This window comes from Prosopis cineraria, unplaced genomic scaffold (genome assembly GCF_029017545.1).
Source record: "Prosopis cineraria cultivar Desert tree isolate PC_DT_omini unplaced genomic scaffold, ASM2901754v1 PC3, whole genome shotgun sequence".
Classification (NCBI taxonomy): domain Eukaryota; kingdom Viridiplantae; phylum Streptophyta; class Magnoliopsida; order Fabales; family Fabaceae; genus Prosopis; species Prosopis cineraria.
This window is the reverse complement of record NW_026555334.1, coordinates 23,333,869-23,353,078: the sequence shown is the minus strand read 5'-3', so window position 1 is coordinate 23,353,078 and position 19,210 is coordinate 23,333,869. Positions and strand designations below refer to the sequence as shown.

At 34.0% G+C, this 19,210-nt stretch overlaps 2 long non-coding RNA genes across 2 annotated transcripts; both read left to right on the top strand.

The window, feature by feature from the left end:
• Nucleotides 1–5,938: 5,938 nt before the first annotated feature.
• Nucleotides 5,939–7,517, top strand: LOC129305020 (uncharacterized). Its single transcript, XR_008591850.1, has 3 exons — nucleotides 5,939–6,127; nucleotides 6,790–6,855; nucleotides 7,409–7,517. It is a non-coding gene; the product is annotated as an uncharacterized LOC129305020 (long non-coding RNA).
• Nucleotides 7,518–9,186: 1,669 nt separating this feature from the next.
• Nucleotides 9,187–12,480, top strand: LOC129304643 (uncharacterized). The gene is made up of 4 exons (XR_008591745.1): nucleotides 9,187–9,656; nucleotides 10,662–10,740; nucleotides 11,554–11,654; nucleotides 12,301–12,480. It is a non-coding gene; the product is annotated as an uncharacterized LOC129304643 (long non-coding RNA).
• Nucleotides 12,481–19,210: the final 6,730 nt, after the last annotated feature.

The window sequence follows — 19,210 nt, the reverse complement described above, 5'->3', positions numbered from 1 at the left end:
TGCTATCTCACGATTTTACGCTCACAACTCTAAGCATCTAAGGCAAGCTAGCTTCCAAGTCTTGTTGATTCCCTACAACGACACTAAGTTTTCCCAAGTAATAAGTGTTGGAGGGAAAGAAAGCATTCTCAAAAGTAGTGAAGCTTAAAACTATGAGTTGAACTCTTACCTGAGGATGCTCCCAACCGTTAATCCTTGGATATGATCCAAAGTAAGGAAGAAAGATTAAGAAGATTCTCATTCTATCAATTCAGTTTAAATCTATTTACACTATTTTTAGTTTCAATTTAGTAATCATTAAATGATCGAATTACGATACAAGTGATTCATTTACATTCTGATTCAACTAAATAGTTTGAATATTCTTTCTTAATCATCCCTAGGGCCTTATAAAGATAGGGAAAGGGACCAATAAGAAACAAGCAAGGGCCTTCTAATGTAATAGGTAGGGTCGAGCAAAGTGAGAAGCCTCTAGACTAACAAGGCGATAGGGATAGGGTAGATCTAGCTTGACCACAGGGAAAGGGGCAATAACCTATAACTTACGAGCAATAAAAGGGAAATTGAGGGATGGTGACTAAAAGCACGCCCAGCGAACTATTAGGGAGTACTAAGTACCTCTACTTTTGATGCAACTTAGTACCCCCAGAAAATAGCATCTGGACCTACTATTAGTTTAACAGAAAAAAGGTCATCTGCTCGAACTATTGCTTTCATTCTTGCCCTTGTGTGGTAAACTGGCTTTATAGTGGGTGAGACCTTTAGCCCAGTTCTTGGCTTTTTTTGATTCCGCACCCTCTCTTTTCTCTTGCCTACTGTAATGACAAGCTGGGAATCTCTTTGAACTTATAGGAATTGAACACCCATAAGAACCGCCACATCAAGGCTAATAAAATCAACCTCATATTTCACTGTGTAATGTTTTATAATTTGAGTGTTTAAAGAAATGGTTTTACAAATGTTTATATTAGGATCCTAACCGTTCAAAGAAAATGGTTTTAATTAGTTAAGTAGATTGAGCGAAAGGTTGAATGGTAATGTCACTAGGACATTACATGGTCCCACTATATTAGACCACGTAGCTATTGCATCATACATAGCAAACAACTTATTAGCAAGCTTCTCTCAATGCTCCGTTATCAATGTAAAAACTATTAAAAATTGTGCCCTTAGGCCAATCATTGTAATATGAACATTATTATTTAATGAATTTCTCTTTTTTTATCATATTAATTGTATGTTCACTATGATAACTATATCATTGGATAAAATATAATAATTATCCTAAATGTCCTTGGTTGGCCATCTATTAAGGATCATAAATGAAACAAGACTAGTATAACTTTGATTAATTATAAAAATATAAATCAAAGTCATAAACACTTGAAAGGGTTTAAGGTGCTGGACTAACCTACTATAAGAAAGCTGCATGATACAAGTCATAAGCTTATCTCATACGTAAGTATATCACTAAGCCCTTTGACTCAATATCATCATGGATTCCTATATGATGATAATTGAACTTTGACCTAGTCAAAAGCTACCTTTAATCGAGTGATCATGAAAGCTATGATTGAGTTTAGTGATATTTATACAGAAGAATATGAGTGGTCAAGACAAAATTTGTCCCTCACATTAATTGAAAGATGTTATTGGGCTCCTCAATAAGTAAGACTAAGAAAATATATGGCTAAAGTACAATAGAAAGGGTTTTTCTATTGCTATAGTCAGTCCATTTAGAGATCGAGAAAGTAATAGTCAGGTAAAAAAAAAATGATAATTTCATGTCTCACACCTAACCCAAATATTGCGTGATAAAAGGGATGTGATGTGGTTATATGATAGATTATATTGGATCATCGATCCTCATATGAATTGAGTAGTAGCAATGTCTTGCTAAAGGCCACTTGTAACTTGTGGGCTAATAGCGTTATTAACTTACTGCCAATTTCATATAGGCCTACAAGGTCGCACACAAGAACAACCTAACTCAAGCTATGATCTTCAAATTCATTAAATCTGAAATGTGTCTAGATTCAATGAATACAATGCTTTACCTAGGGTAAACGAATTATATATATATTTGAAAATTTATTTGGTCACAATATATATATATATATATATATATTCGTGTGTGCGTATGTGTGTATGTGTGTGATATATAAAATTCAACATATATAACATATGTATATATATTTTTGAAATATATGTATATCCATGTATATGTATAATATAATATGTATATCTGATATTTATATATATATATTATATTATATTATTATGTTAGTTTTAAATTTATTTTTATATGTTAAAATTAAATTTAATAACTAACTTGATATATGAAAATATCATATGAGTTCTTTAATTTGAATTTATCAAATAGATTCAAATTAGATATGTAAATTTTATTTATGAGATAAATTTAATCTAATTTTTCCATTGGCTCATATGAGAAAGTCTAAAAACCCTAATCTATACATATGATAGAATAAGGGGACATGAGTTACTAATAGAGGAGAGTCAAAAAAGTCTTGACAACAACACACAGTGAAAACCATGGAAACACCCTAGAGAAAAGTAACGTTTGATGTTTAAGAAAATAGATAGACAATTAGAGCTCTAGCATGCCATTTAAGTGGAGATCTGTTAGTGTGGATACCGGTATAGGGAGCTAATCTTGTTTTCAACTCTTAAGGTCTGAAACACTTGAAGGAAGGACTAAAGTTCGACATCTAAAAGGAAATTTTATATTCACCTTAACTTAAATAAGTTCGTTCGATCCATATTGAGATAGGGATTTTAAAATTTTAATATTCTATTGTTCCTCCCTATCCAGCAAAAACTTGGTTTTTCCTCTCAATCATGAGCCATGCATTATATGACTTGACTAGATTTAATGTTATATTGTCCCATCTCGTGTGATGGAATCGTGACATTGCTCACTTATTAATGTCTCCTTGTTCTTCAACATACCTTACTGGTGGAGGATTATAAGCTTGCATGTCTTTTATGGCTCTTTGTAACATTCACCCATATCCGCCCGATTTAGGAAAAGATTAACTAAATCACCACATCAATAACACCGATCAGAAATCAAGTAAATTATTTAAAAAGCTTGGACCAAAGACTTGTTTTGCAAAATCATAATGCATTCGATCAATACACAATGGAAGTAAATCACATGCATTCACAACACTCATTGCGTGCCTTAAAAATAGAAAATCAAGTTGGAAAATGAGCCATACACCATGGCATGTGGCATAGAGCCATACACCCAACTTTTTATGCCATGCATCGCGGCATGTGAAATCATGCACCGTGACTCGCCTGTCCGAAATTTTTGCTATCATGTTGACAGCAAAAAGATGAACTCCTAGCATACGTCATTTCCACATACAATGTTCGATTGGAGTGATTCAAGATCCAACATGAAGCTTATCTTATAAGATAGCTAATGAGATAGGTTTGGACACAATCTAACGGTCTGATCAAAATTTAGACACTGGGATCTAAAAAGTCACTTTTTCTAAAAATTTTGTGCACTCAAATACTCAAATCAATCCCTTTTTCTTATTAGACCACACAAGACTTTGAATCAAGTTCAAAAGGACCTAATACAGCTGATTAACTATAGTATATCACTCACACACACACACACACACACACACACACATACTGAAATTTGACCCCTTAACAGTCAATTTTCACATTTCATAAGTTTTCACAATCTAACATATTTTAACACCACTTGGCCTACTTGGCCCTTTTCTCTACTCATTCACATGAAACCACATTTATAACATATTTACAATTCAATATTAGCCCTAAATTACTTATTTCATCATAATTTCATACATGGGCTTAAGATTCATCAATATTTACAACATTTACCATATACGTAACTAAATATTAGCCCTTAATTCTCATTTCAATACAAATATACACAATTGGGCTAAGATTTCACAAAATCACTATTCAATACATACATGTAACCCTATGACAACTCATATTCATAAATATACACAAGTACTCAGTTCATTACACAAACTCAGAGTTCACACAGCTTTGAGAACTCTAAGCCGGCCCAGACTCTTTTTCCTTGCTCTGATCGCTGCTCTGTCCTATAAACATATAACTATGAGGGTGAAATAAAAATCTCAATAATAGAATAACTCACTCTTATTAATTATCACGTGCACCTACATGAAAGTAAAACATAATATATCCTTTAATATCACATATCACATATTTCATTTCAAATATCACTCATATCAATCATTTCATCTCTTTTACACTTATTTTACTACTTTTCTCCTCTTTTACAATATATAGCAATATATAGCATCACATAGCATGATCATTACCGACTAAACCTCCAAATTACCCTGACACAAAATTATAGGCTCGCCTTAAACTAATGCATACTCTCATTGGCCATGTGCTTACCTTTGGTTGTAAAATTACCTGGCTAAAGGTGTTCTATCTTACTTTTAAACTATAGTTTCCCATAATACACACAACAAAGTGTCATTGACTCTAATACTGTATCACACAAATACTAAGAAGTCCCAAATCTCTAACGTCGCGCCTTAATAGGCACTAAGGAGATATTCTCCAACACCACACCTTAAAAGGTACTAAGGAGTTATAATTCTCCAACACCACACCTCGTTGGGTACTAAAAAGAATATACCACATGATCTTATTATCACTTCTCTACTCAGCTGAACTCTCACCCCTATGAACATGCTTTCTGAACCACATAGGTTCCTAATCATTACTTTATATACTTTCTTACACATAACATATATATATACATACCAATGAAATCACATTTTCTTACTCATTTCTTTGCTCAAAAACCATTTTCATGCAATACTCACACAATGCTATAAAACATACTTAGTTCAAAACACTTTTATACACTACATAACATACTTATACATAATTACAACAAATAATCAAACAAAGGAAGTTATTCGGTTACCTCAACCCTTCTATCATTAAAAAGGTTACTCGTGGATTCCAACCACCATTACAGCTTACTACAAGCTTCCTATCTCAAGTCATACGCTCAATATGCCAATCTAAATACATTTGGCACAATTTAGTCATTTGATCCAATTTGACTAAAAACACATTTTTACTACTTATGGTTATATTTAGCTATAAATTATTTTCCATTTATCCATTCTAAGTCAATTACTACTTTACATCATCTCAACTGATCTCATTTCACTTAAACCGGATTTTCACCCTAAAATCTCTCTCTCTCAAGGCCAAATTGAGCATATGGGTTTAAAGCTTATCGTTTAGCTTTAAACCAATTACAAAGCTCTAATTTAGCTCCTAAAAACCTTTTTAATACCATTGGGCAAGAATCAAGCCTTTAAAATTTCACTGATTCAATTTCCCTATAACTCATATTCAGACAAATTTGGATAGAATGGAAGGTAAGGGTTATATATAGGTTACCCGCTAAGTTATCAATCAGAAGCACTATTCAATGACCTGAAATGACTTGCCCTAGGTGACCTACCCTTCTTCTCTTCTCCTTTCATGTGTTTTCAGATCTACCTTTTTGAAATTTGTAACATCCTGATTTTTATATAATAAAGAAATTGTGGAATTTAGGTTTTGAGGAAAAAAATGATAATAATAGGAATTTATATTATTTGAGGTTATTTAGAAATAATATTATGATTAGGTATTTAATTATAAATTTAAAAATTTAAATTTAAAACCACATAAGCAATATTTAGTTAAGATATAATACATAAATAATTTTTTTATGTGTGTGTTAAAAAAAAGAGAAGGTAGAAGGAATAAAAAGGGGGGTGGAAGGTTGTTGTTTCTAAGTCCCACATTGGTTAGATGAGGGAAGAGAAGAGGTGCCTTCATATATAAAAAGGAGGGGGTGTGTGCATTAGGAAGCATGAGAGGCTAAGATGCAATTTAGAGGAAATTGCAACTTTTGGCCCAAAGGTTTGAATAATTAAATTCAAACCTATAGTTTTTTTTAATATAATTTTGGGACTCACAATCCCATTTTTATATTATTTTTCTCTCTTCCTCTCACGTTGCTCGGCGTTTTCTCGCAAGGGGGGATTATTTTCTTTTTCTTCAGGTATGTTCTAACTTTCCTGTTTAGATTAGCATTTAAAAATTTATTTAATTACAAAATTAATTTTATAGTTATTTTTAAATAATATTAGCTTTCTAGTGATATGATTATTTTGTAGGATAGAGTAAATATTTTGATTAGAATTTTTCTATAAGATAGTTAATCTAATGATATGATGGATTAAAAATATAGGTTAAAACTCCTAGGGATATAATAAATATTATAGAATATTTTCTTGAAGTTGAAACTCATGTTTAAGAATTTTTGAGTTAAAATCTAAATCTATACGGTTGAATTTATGTGGAATCTGAGATGTAGGGATAAACCTATGATTATTAAATATTTATTTAAGTATGAATAGGTATTTTTGAGGTTATAGAAAGGTGATTTGAGGCTTCAGGATAATTTTAAAATTTTTAATTTATTTTTGGACGAATTTTTAGAATATAGAAGGATGAAATTGTGATACTAGAAGTGATTTGAGGATAAAAAAATAGTTTATTAGGGTACGAGAATTTTAGAAAAGAATTTGAGAAGTTAAATGAGGCATAAATCTTAAATTAGTGTTAATATGGATTATAGATCTAAGACTTTCTAACTATTTAAATTAGAGTTATTTATTTTAATGTAAAATTAATATATAGTATTGTGAAATAATTATGTAGATTATATTGACAAAGATAGTGGTGAAAAAGGAGTTGTGAAGGGGAACTTGTTATTCAAGACACAAGGTAACCATTATTAATGTGTTGTGATGGGTGTGTTTGTGAATGGTTATGTGTTGTTTTGTTGTTTGGAAAAATTATGAATTATTGAAAATAAATACTGTTATATACTTCTGTGAAATCATTGCCAAGTGGGTTAAAAATTTATTTTTTTTGTTTATCATGATGAGATATTATTGTTCGGATATATTTCTGTTTAGATATTTGAATGATACATGACTTGTCAGGGTATTTTAATGTATGGTGTTAATGGAAATTTCTGTTCGGTTAATTATTACCACGTGGTAAGCCCTCGTTGGACCCAATGAGTGGCGTGTCGCTTGGTCCAACTCACCTTTGGCCGGGTGATTTGGTGTCCGAGCATGGTGAAAAGAGGATATAAGGTGCAGTCATGCAAATTAAATACTTGTTCGGTTTGTTTAAAAATATTGTTCGGTTAAATGTTTTGTGTGCCCACTTAGCAATCGCATGATTAGTTACATCCGCATGCATCATTACATATTAATTTTTGGTTACTGGGACTTTTAAGTCTCATTCCCCGTGGTTAATATTTTTACAGGAGCGAGTCCGGCCGAGAAAGCACCAGAGGTGTAACTATGGTGTATGAAACACCATCTTTTACGTTGCCTCTTATTTTGGATTATACAATGTATCTTGTGCAAACTTAGGACATATCTTCTTTGTGAAGCATGTAAACTCTAATCCTTTTTATTAAAAGTATTTATATGACCATGAGGATTATGTCTGTCCCTCATGGTTTTAATTGCCTTTTTGGATCTTTTAAGACTTGTGTTATGTCTTGGATGTATCATGGTAAGAAAATTTTCTACCATGATAATGGTTTTAATAATTTGCAAAAAATTGGTTTGTATTTTTGAGGGTGTTACAAAATTCACCCAGATTTCACGACTCAAAGGGTCATTGTCTGATCCATGTGCTATGGTGCATGCAGCATAAGCCGCGACGCATGGCACAGTGAAAATAATTCTCACCATGTGTACTTGCTTCAACCTAAAATGCAATCCTTCCACCCATATCTGTTCATAGAACATCCTAATGAGTCGAATTATCAACTAACCATCCAAATCTCTAATCCCACATTAATTATTACTTTACCCTCGATTAACAGGTAATCACGGGATTAAAAAATTCAGGATGTTACATAGGTAAGTTTATTCCAACTAAATTTCATATTTTCAGTTTACATTTGTCATTACTTATTGTATCTTCTAGTTGGTCTCTGTATCACGCTACGACGTGAAAGGGATGTATCTTCCGCATTCATTATTTATGTTTGCCATTAGTTATTGTACCTTAATTAACTTAATGCTTGGCAAACAGTTTTATGTGAGTTTTGGTAGCAATGATTTGTTAGTTCTTTAGGGGATGTCAAGAATGTCCTGAAGGTTGGTCAGAGATCTTTTTTATATAATGTATCAAATCTTTTTTATTTGGAATCTAAATGATGTTTATTTAGGCTTGCTTACTCTCTTGTGATTTGTTATATATATCTTTGTCCTTTCTATTGCTATTGTTGTCGTGGCCTGACTAAAATCTGTGTACTTCAATCTTCAAGCAAGGATAAAGGATATGATTGATTTCTGAATGTAATCATTGAGGCTCATTCATTATAATTCTAATAGCAAGAGAATAAACTTTATTTGCATTAGGCATGATTAAGTTTTAATCTTTCTGCATATGCTGTGTTGCGTCAAACATTTATTCTCCTTTATTATGGAGTTGAGTTGTAATGAATCATGATACTTAAAACATTGAGATAGTGATCTACTTGGATACCTTAAAAGTGGATAATGCTGAACCTTACATGAGAAGGGGCTAATTTGTTTGGTTTATTCAAGGCATGCCATGATCGTTGATGATATTTGGGAGAATCATATCCAAGAACTGCTTAAGAAATTATTCACAAACAACATCACTGTAAAAAATAATTTTTACACCCACTTTCTACATCGATTAAAAAAGAACTGATGTAAAAAGTGTGTGTGATGTGTGGTGATATTTTTATAAATAAATTAACTTGTTATAACACTTTCTACACCAGTTCCGCTAATAATTAATGTAAAAAGTATTTTTTACACTGGTTTCATAAATAATCAATAAAAAATTTGAAAATTAAAAAAATATATGAAAAAATAAAAATTGTTTTCACACTGGTTAAGTGTCTACCCAGTGTAGATTGTCTATTGATAATTTTTCCCCAAAAACAAAATGTTCTCTTAATAGTGTGAAAAATGCCTTAATTTTTTTTTGTTTAATAAAAAATGGAGCACTTCCTACATCGAGCAAAACGCCACCCGGTGTAAAACCCCCTCCTATCGCTCTTTTTGAAGCCCATTAGCCCCGGAACTCATTTCCTCTCTCACCTTCTCTCTTCCCCTCACCCGCTCCCTCTCCCATTCTCACCGTCGACCCCCTCAAAATCCTTCACTCTCCTCAGATTCTCTCCCCTTTCCAACCTTCGTCCCCTATTTGCCCAGCCCCAAGAAAAAAAAATCCCCAATCTCAAGTAACGTCCAACCCATCCTATCCCAAAATCCCCCCAACCCATTCGTCACCCCCCCCCCCCAAAATTCCAAATTCCCCCAACCAAATCCCCTACCTAGCACACCCTAAATCCCCTAGCTCTTCAGCCTTCCCCCAAGTTTGCCTACCCCTTCACCCCCCTCCCCTTCCCACAACTCATTTGCCACTACCCACACACAAAAACCCCAACCCCTTCGCCCCTGGCCCCCAATTCCTCAAGAATTTGTTCTCGATGGAAGTGGGTTGAAGCTCATCTGACATATGTGGGTTGTTTTTATTTTTTTAATTATTTCTATTTGATTTTTGATGTGATTTCAAGATCTAATTTCATTATTTATTGTTTTTGTTTGTGCATTAATGTCTAGAATTTTTCATCTGGGTTGTTTTCAGACTTTATTTAGTTTATGGTTGCTGAATGTTTTGTATTGGAGGACTATAAGATGATTTAAAAATTGTTGATTTTAGTTGTACAAATATTGAAAGGCCAACTTTTAGGGGAGATTTTATCAGAGATTTTATCAATTTTTTTTAGAATTTTATTTTGCATTTAGTTGTATTGAAGGTGATTTTTTTTAGTTAATTTCAAGTTTAATCATGCTTTATTTAGCTAATGATTGTTGAAGTTTTAAATTGGATGGCTGTGAAATGATTTAAATCTTAAACCTTGCCTTATATTGCTGTAAGATTACAATTCCTCATTCTTCATAATTGAATGAAATTATGGCTCAAGTCTCCGAATCTGCGCCTACAAGTGGTATAATGCGTTTTCGCATTATTAAATCTTAAACCTTGCTTTTTATTGTGTTTCGGTGTAAAATTTTCCTAGTACTTGGAGATTATAGAAGATAAGGCATTAATTTGTGTGCTGCTTATGTCCAATTATTGACTACCCCACCCACGCCCATATCCCTCCACAATCATTCAAATATAAATTTTCAAATTCCAAGGACCTGACAATTTATCATGTCTAGTTACAAACTTTTTTATCAGTTTTTTTTTTTTTTTTGGGTTTTGTTTCTACTCCGGGTCGAGATGAATAAAGTCTATTCAATATGATGTGCCAATTTTTCATACCCATCGAGTTGGAGTGATATGTCGTTTTAAGATGAAAAACTTCCACGCCTATTGCTGATTAAAGGCGTGCTTGGTATTTTATTGTATTTGTTGTTTTAGAATTTAGTTCTTTAGTCTACATGTTTGCGTGTGTTTATGGGAATGCTTGTTTGCATGTTTGTGTTTTATATTTCATCTGCATTTTCAATTTAAAGGAGTGTAAGTTGCTTGAAGAATTGCTTCACGAGACAGCAAACAAGTATTCAAAATCCCGTCCTAGCATTCATTCTTCTTGTAAGTGGTTTATTATTTGCCAATTCTATAATGTATTTTTAGTTTGTCCAACAGGAATGAAATTATTATTATTATTTGATATCTTCTTTAAAAGTGTTAACCATGATATTTACATTCACGGGAAGAAAGGGCTAAAGATCTTGTAGTTCAAAGTGTTGATTATAACATGTGGGTGTATTTTGGACGTTGACTACAGAATATCTCCCAGAAAAATTGCAAAGACTGAAATGGATGGAACTAGTTTGGTAATATTTTTTTACAAATTTGTAACTTTAATTTTTTTTTTTTTTGTGTGGTTATAATTAGACAAATGACCAATTGATTGCAATTTAATGGAATTTGAACCAATCTATACTTCTGTTTGAAATAGAATGACATCCCCTGACGCTACTAGAAAGGAGATCTAGTCATCTCTTGCTCATGGTTTCTATACTTCTTCCTATACTTCCCATAAAAAAGCCATTGACGAATTAACAAAATTTTGAAGTAGTTTAGTGTCATAGTGCCAGATTTGTTTCAGACATGCATAATCAGGTCAATAATTTCTTGAGCAAATTATTCAATTTAGCATTTCTTTTTATATTTGTCACTCTCACTATCATCACACACACTTTGACATGGCTTGTGATTTACGCATAACTTCCCAAGTCCAAATTTCATCTATTATGTGTGTCTGGTTTTTCATTTGCATCTTGGCCCTTCTTGATTTTCCAGTACTCCTTGGCCTCAAAATTGAAGTGGCATGTAAGAATTGAAATTTGGTAGTTGAAATTAATTAATATGACATTGAAATTTTATGTATTTTCTTAACAGGTGGCACATGCATCCTTTGATCTCTGGAACCAGATTAGGCAGCAATAGACTGGAAATAAAAAGTCCGACAAGCAGACACAAGTTAGAGAACCCAAAATAAGGTAAATGGATACACAAGCTTTTTGCAATGAAGCATTGAGTGTTAATCTATGGTCTAAAAACATAAGCTCTTTGTTGATACTATAGTTGGATCTTGATTTTGATTAGTGGAGGATGGAATCATGGAAACATACTGTTCTGTTTTTTATTTTTTAATCATCTGTATATTGTTATTGTATAATTGTGAAGGGGTTTAGCATTATTTTCTGATTTGACACTGTGAAATTGGTTTTGTCATATATTATATCTATACCTTTTCATTTCAGTCTTTTGGGCCGAGAAGGATTGCTCTCTATTTTAGTTATTGCATACCTTTGTATGATTGGATCTGGAATGTTATATGCAGTAGTGATGTTACAGATCTTAGCAATTTTTTATTTTATCATTCTGTGGCATCTTAATTATTAGTCCTTTCAGTGATATCTGACATGTATCTTAATCGTTAGATCTCTTTCATATTTTACTATTTATTAGGTTGTTCATAGTAATTATTATTATTATTATTATTATTATTATTATTATTATTATTATTATTATTATCCGTCATTAGCAAGCTTTTGTGTTTTTGATATTATTATTATTAATAGGTTGACATTTGTTTTTATATTCTTTTACCATTTACTTATATATGCATTTTTTTCATTACAGGATCAACCAAGTATGGTGATTTAAATAGATAATAGGCTCCTTCTTGTTTAAATTATGAAATTTATTGTATTTTAAATATTGTGAGTATTATTAAAATCATGTAATGACTAGAATTTATGAAATTTATTTTTTATGATATTTATTAGAAAATATGTAATAGTAAAAAAGGAGGCACTTTTTTGGATTGGAAGTCATTATGAAATTACCTCCAATCTAAAAGGTGCGACCATTTTTTAGTAAAAAAACATTTTTTATGCTAGTTGTGATTAGAATAGGTATAGAAAGTTAACTTTTTACATTGGTTGAAAAGACAACAGGTGTGGAAAGTGGACTTTCTATACTGATTTTAGTTATAATTAGTGTAGAAAGTATACATACTACACCGGTTCAATAACCGATTTAGAAAGTTTAAAAGTCAAAACTTTCTACACCCCTTTTTCTACACACCAGTTCTAAAGTTAGTGTAAAAAGTATTTTTTTAGTAATGCAAAGATCAATACAGAATTCTGTATTGTTATTCAAAATGGGAATATGGATTTGCTTTTCCTCAAATTGATAGAAGTCCATTATTGGTATATAAAAGACGGAAGAAGGATTTAAATCAAAATACAGCAAGGAAGTTAGTTGATAAGGGAGTTATTCATGCTGAATAACTACTTATGTGCTGCCAGTATTTTAATATTGCAGTTTATGTTTCTCATCTTAAGAATGCTGAGTTGTCAAGTGTTAGGACGTCAGTTTGTGTGTGCTGTCAAGTTATGGTTGTAACTGCCACTTCATGGTGTTATTTAATTGTAAGTTAATTAAGGAATGGATATGGATGATTTTTGACTCTTTATTTGGAGATTCTCCCTCTTGGCTTTATCTAATTTGAACGAGTTCCTTGTCCAGATTTAGATAAAGATTAACTTCCCGGCTTTGTTATTAAGATTTAACATTTTTGGTATCCGAGCCTGGTTTTCCCCAGGATGGTGAGTACTAGAAACAGTTCTATCGATCCCACTGCTCCTCCAGCAACCTCCAATTTATTAGAATCTATAGTCCAACAACTAAATCAACTTTCTTCTTGTTTCAATGTGGTGGATAAGATTTCTACAGAAATAGCAACAGTAAAATTACAGCAGCAACATATCTTAGATGACGCTGGGCAATCTTCTCAAAACAAAGGCAAACAACCCGAGAACTCATACTCTGCAGCAGATGAAGAAGACAAGAGAAGCATACCTTGGTGGCTTCGAAACCCCACAAGGAGACCACATACCAATGTTGATTTTCCAAAGTTTGATGGAGGCAACCCTAGAGGTTGGATACTTAAAGCAGAAAAGTATTTCAAATATTACCAAACTCCCGAGGATGTGAAGGTTGATGTTGCAGCCATGTACTTAGAAGGTGACGCATTAGATCTTTTTGCATGGGCAACTTCTGAACGCTCAATAATTTATTGGGAAGATCTTGTGCGCACTCTTCAGGAGAATTTCGGTCCTGCAGAATTTCAAAACCCTGATGAATTCTTGTGTGGAATTAAGCAATCTGGAACAATACAAGAGTATCGACTGGAATTTGCAAAGAGATCTGCTAGAGTAAAAAATTGGCCAGAACATTGTTTGTTGGGGGTTTTTCTTAATGGGCTTAAAGAAGAATTACGGGCTGATGTTAGAATTCAAAAGCCCAGATCTGTTTACAAGGCCTTGAGTTTAGCCTTAGAATATGAGTCCAAATTACAATTTGCAAAAATTCCTAAGACTTATGGAACTTCCCAGGGCAGTCGCACGCACGCAGCAACCACATAGCCTTCAAAAGACACTCACACGACAGGTACAACAGCAGCACAATCTTCGACTAATTCCTCCACTTTTTCACAGCGCACAAACACGAACTGGGATGCAGAAAAATAGTTAAGACGAGATAAGGGACTCCGTTTCCGTTGCGGTGATAAATTTATTCCAGGCCATTGCTGCAAAAATGCTAATTTGACTCTCATGGAGATCACTGAAGAACTTGATACAGAAGCAGAGAGGTCTGAAGAAATGAACTTAGAGGGCAAACAAGAAGTGCATGCAGAGATATCACTTCATGCTATTTTAGGACACCCTGCGAGTACTACCATGAAGATGGAAGGCATCGTAAATCATCATAAAGTGCTTATTTTGATTGATAGTGGTTCCACCCACTTCATATCTTCTATATTGGTGCAAAATTTGCAGATTCCTACTAAACTGGTTCCTTCTTTTGGAGTTCAAATTGGCAATGGGCATATAATTTATTGTAATAACATATGTCCTCAAGTCACCTTACGAGTTCAATCATTGGAAATTATTGAAGAATTTTTTCCCTTCTCTTTGGGTGGAGTTGATCTAGTATTGGGAATCAAGTGGTTATCTTCTCTAAATACAGTTCAAGCAAATTGGCAACGGATGTTCATGGTTTTCTGGGTCAATGGCAAAAGGTACAAACTCCAAGGAGTCCGCACTGGCAACCAAGCAGAAGCATGTTTGCATTCGATGTCTCAACAACCTATTATAGACTCAGACGCCTTTCAACAGTCGTTACAACACCTTCTTGATGAGTATGTTTCTATTTTTGATACTCCTTCGGCTCTTCCTCCTCTTCGGCACAAGTTCCATTCTATTAATTTGCAACCTCAGGCTACACCACCAAATATTCGCCCATATAGATCCACATTACCAAAAGGATAAAATTGAACGCCAGGTGGCAGATTTATTAGCCAAGGGTTTTATACAACCTAGTGAAAGCCCGTTTGCAAGTCCTGTATTATTGGTCAAGAAGAAAGATGATTCTCGGAGATTCTGCATTGACTACCGAGAATTAAATAAGTTAACTATTCCTGACAAATACCCCATTCCTAATATTGATGAACTCATTGATAAGTTACATGGGGCTACTGTCTTCTTAAAGATTGAATTGCGTTCCGGATATCATCAAATTAGAGTTAAACCTGATGACATTCACAAAACCGCCTTTCGTACTCATTCAGGACATTATGAATTTACAATCATGCCTTTTGGTCTCACTAATGCTCCAGCTACCTTTCAATCTGCTATGAATGATCTTTTTCGACCATATTTAAGGCGTTTTATTCTTGTCTTCTTTGATGATATGCTAGTCTATAGTCCTACAATGGCTGACCATCTAGTACACCTTCGTACTGTCCTCTCAAGACTACAACAGGATGCTTATTTTGCTCGTGGGAAGAAATGCTCTTTTGGTCTACCTCAGATAGATTTTTTAGGGCATGTCATCTCATCTGGAGAGGTTGCTATGGATCCTTCCAAGATACAAGCTGTGTTGGAATGGCCTAATCCGACTACTGTTACTGAATTGCAGGGATTTCTTGGTCTTATAGGTTATTATAGAAGATTTGTGCATCATTATGGCCAACTTGCTCGTCCGTTACATGACCTCACCAAACAGGGTGCTTTTCATTGGTCTTCTTTGGCAGAGCAATCTTTTCATAAACTCAAACATGCATTAATTAATGCACCTATTCTCCATTTACCAAACTTCAACAAGCCCTTCATCGTAGAATGTGATGCTTCAACTTTAGGCATTGGTGCCATCCTTATCCAGGATACTCATCCCGTTGCCTACTTCAGTAAAGGGTTTACATTTTCTAATCGTGTCAAATCTGCTTATGACAGAGAATTATTAGCTCTCGTATTAGCTCTGCAAAAGTGGCGTCATTATCTCCTTGGTTGCCATTTTGATATCTATACTGACCATTACAGTCTTCAATATCTAATGGATCAACGACTTTCAACTCCGGATCAACAGCGGCTTATAATGAAGTTGTTACCCTTTGATTTTACCATCAAACATAAGAGTGGCTGTAATAATAGTGGTGCTGATGCTCTTTCACGCCGACCTCAACATGCTGATTTTATGGCTCTTGCTATTCCACATAGTACAGATTTTGATGATATCGAAGCATGGATTGATCAAGATCCTTCCACTCAACACATTAAAAAAATCCATTCTTCAAGACCCTACTGTTGTTCAACATTATGCTTTGGTCAATGGAGGAAATTGTTTTATGATGGGCGTTTAGTCATTCTTGATCATCCTACTCTTAAATCCAAGTTGTTGGCAGATGCACATTCATCTCTTATAGGGGGGCATGGAGGATACCTTCGTACTCTCAAATGATTACAAACTCATTTCTTTTGGCCTCATATGAAGCGAGATGTCAAGCTGCATGTTCAAGATTGCCATGAGTGCCAAATTTCAAAATATCAAACTTTGTCTCCAGCAGGATTACTTCAGCCTATTCCCCCTCCATGTCGTATTTGGGAAGATGTTTCCATGGACTTTATTGCTGGATTACCTAAGTCATGTGGAATAGATACCATATTTGTTGTGGTTGACCATTTTAGCAAATACATTCATCTTATTGGTCTCTCTCATCCTTTTACTGCCAAGTCCGTCGCTGCCGTTTTTAGTCGTGAAGTGGTCCGACTTCATGGTGTCCCCACTTCCATCATTTCTGATCGCGACCCAGTCTTCCTAAGTAGTTTTTGGCAAGAACTCTTCTGTGTTAGTCACACTCAACTTCGGATGAGCACAGCTTATCACCCACAAAGTGATGGTCAAACAAAAGTGGTCAATCGTTGTGTCGAAACCTATTTACGTTGTTTTGCACATGAACAACCAAAATTATGGAGTAAATATCTTCCTTGGGCCGAGTACTCTTTCAATACTAGCTTTCATACTACTACAGGCTTCACTCCATTTGAGATTGTCTATGGTCGTTCTCCTCCACCTATTCTCCCTTATGTGTCTAGTGAAACCAAAGTTGCTGATTTAGAAACTCAACTTTTGGAACGAGATGCCATGTTGCAGATTATTCAGGATAACCTCCTCAAAGCTCAATCCAGAATGAAAGCTCAAGCTGATGCTCACAGACGTGATATTTGCTTCAAGAATGGGGACTTGGTCTATCTAAGAATCCAGCCTTATTTCCAATTCAGTTTAGCTAAGAGAAAGTATGAGAAGCTGTCTCCTCGCTTCTTTGGCCCATATCTAATTGTTCGTAAGGTGGGACCTGTTGCTTATGAGTTGCTCCTACCTCTTGATGCCAAAATTCATCCAATTTTTCATGTCTCAAGGTTGCGCCCTGCTCATGGCACTCCTTCTTCTTCCACACCACCTCCTCTACCACTTTCAGACGCTTGGGAGCTTCAGTTACAACCTCACAGTGTCCTTTCTCATCGCTGGATTTCTTCAGGTAGCTCCAACATCCTTGAAATACTTGTTTCTTGGCTTGGCCGTCCTCAAGATGAATCAACTTGGGAGGAATATGACCTGATTCGGGACCAATTTCCTAATTTCAGCCTTGAGGACAAGGCTGTTTTTAAAGGGGGGGATACTGATGGAAGTCCATTATTGGTATATAAAAGACGGAAGAAGGATTTAAATCAAAATACAGCAAGGAAGTTAGTTGATAAGGGAGTTATTCATGCTGAATAACTACTTCTTATGTGCTGTCAGTATTTTAATATTGCAGTTTATGTTTCTCATCTTAAGAATGCTGAGTTGTCAAGTGTTAGGACGTCAGTTTGTGTGTGCTGTCAAGTTATGGTTGTAACTGCCACTTCATGGTGTTATTTAATTGTAAGTTAATTAAGGAATGGATATGGATGATTTTTGACTCTTTATTTGGAGATTCTCCCTCTTGGCTTTATCTAATTTGAACGAGATCCTTGTCCAGATTTAGATAAAGATTAACTTCCCTACTTTGTTATTAAGATTTAACACAAATAGAACTGATTATTAGTCATTGTCAAATAAGTTTCTTTCTTGAGCGATCCTTGGGTGTGATTCTCCCATAATACTTTTGCCAATTGCATTACACTCTATTTCATTTGAAAAAGATTCGATGGGTATGTTCATTTTACTTGAGATGATTTTCGTCCACAACACACAATCAACTTGCATAATTGTATATGCACTTCTGTTGGTTCTTTCTGCAAAGCCATGATTCGAATTTTCTTATTGCAGGATGTGAAGAAACCAGGTAATGTAAAAAAAAAAAAAACCCTTAAAAACATTGCATGGTTTGTTAGAATAAGAGCATAACACTAGATTTGCAATGACATGAGATGTTGGAAATGATTTTGTAATTGCAAAAGTAATCTTTTGTGATTTTTTTTTTTTTTGTGTGCAAACATTGTTGCAAGCAACATAGTTGCATGGACCTGCCTGCTCACGAGAAGATTTACACACAAATGGTTTTGTTTTTTATTATTATTATTATTTATAACTGGATTTGTAATGACGAGATGTTGGAAATGATTTTGTCACTGCAAAAGCAATCTTTTTGTGATTTTTTTTTTTTTTGTGCAGACATTGTTGCAAGCAACATAGTTGCATGGGCCTGCCTGCTCATGAGAAGATTTACACACAAATGGTTATTAATATACACTTTTGTTACGAGCACTTTTTATCTTGTGCTGCATGCCATTTTCTTCTCCCAACTAATGCCATTTCGATGATATATTGTTTCGTCTCTTATGAAGCAAGACTACTATTGTATTAAGCATAGAGATTCATTGATTTTTTTTAACATGTGCATGATATATTCTTCTTGTCTTATTTTACCTGCCATGTTTTGCTTCATGTGAGAAAGGTAGCGGCTTTTTATTTATGTGATAATGGCAATTTTATTAGAGCTAGTAATTTAAGTAAATCGGGCTTATTCGGGTCGGCTCAATTTGGACTGAGCTTATTCGAGTCGAGCTTAAAGTATCTTACTTTTTTTGAAAAGCTTATATAGCTAAGTTTAGATCTAACACTTTCGGACTTCAAACTTATTTAAGCCGGCCTAAATATTCAAAACTTTTTAAAAATATTTTTTCTTTATTTTTGAAACTAATTTTAATTTTTTTAAATAATT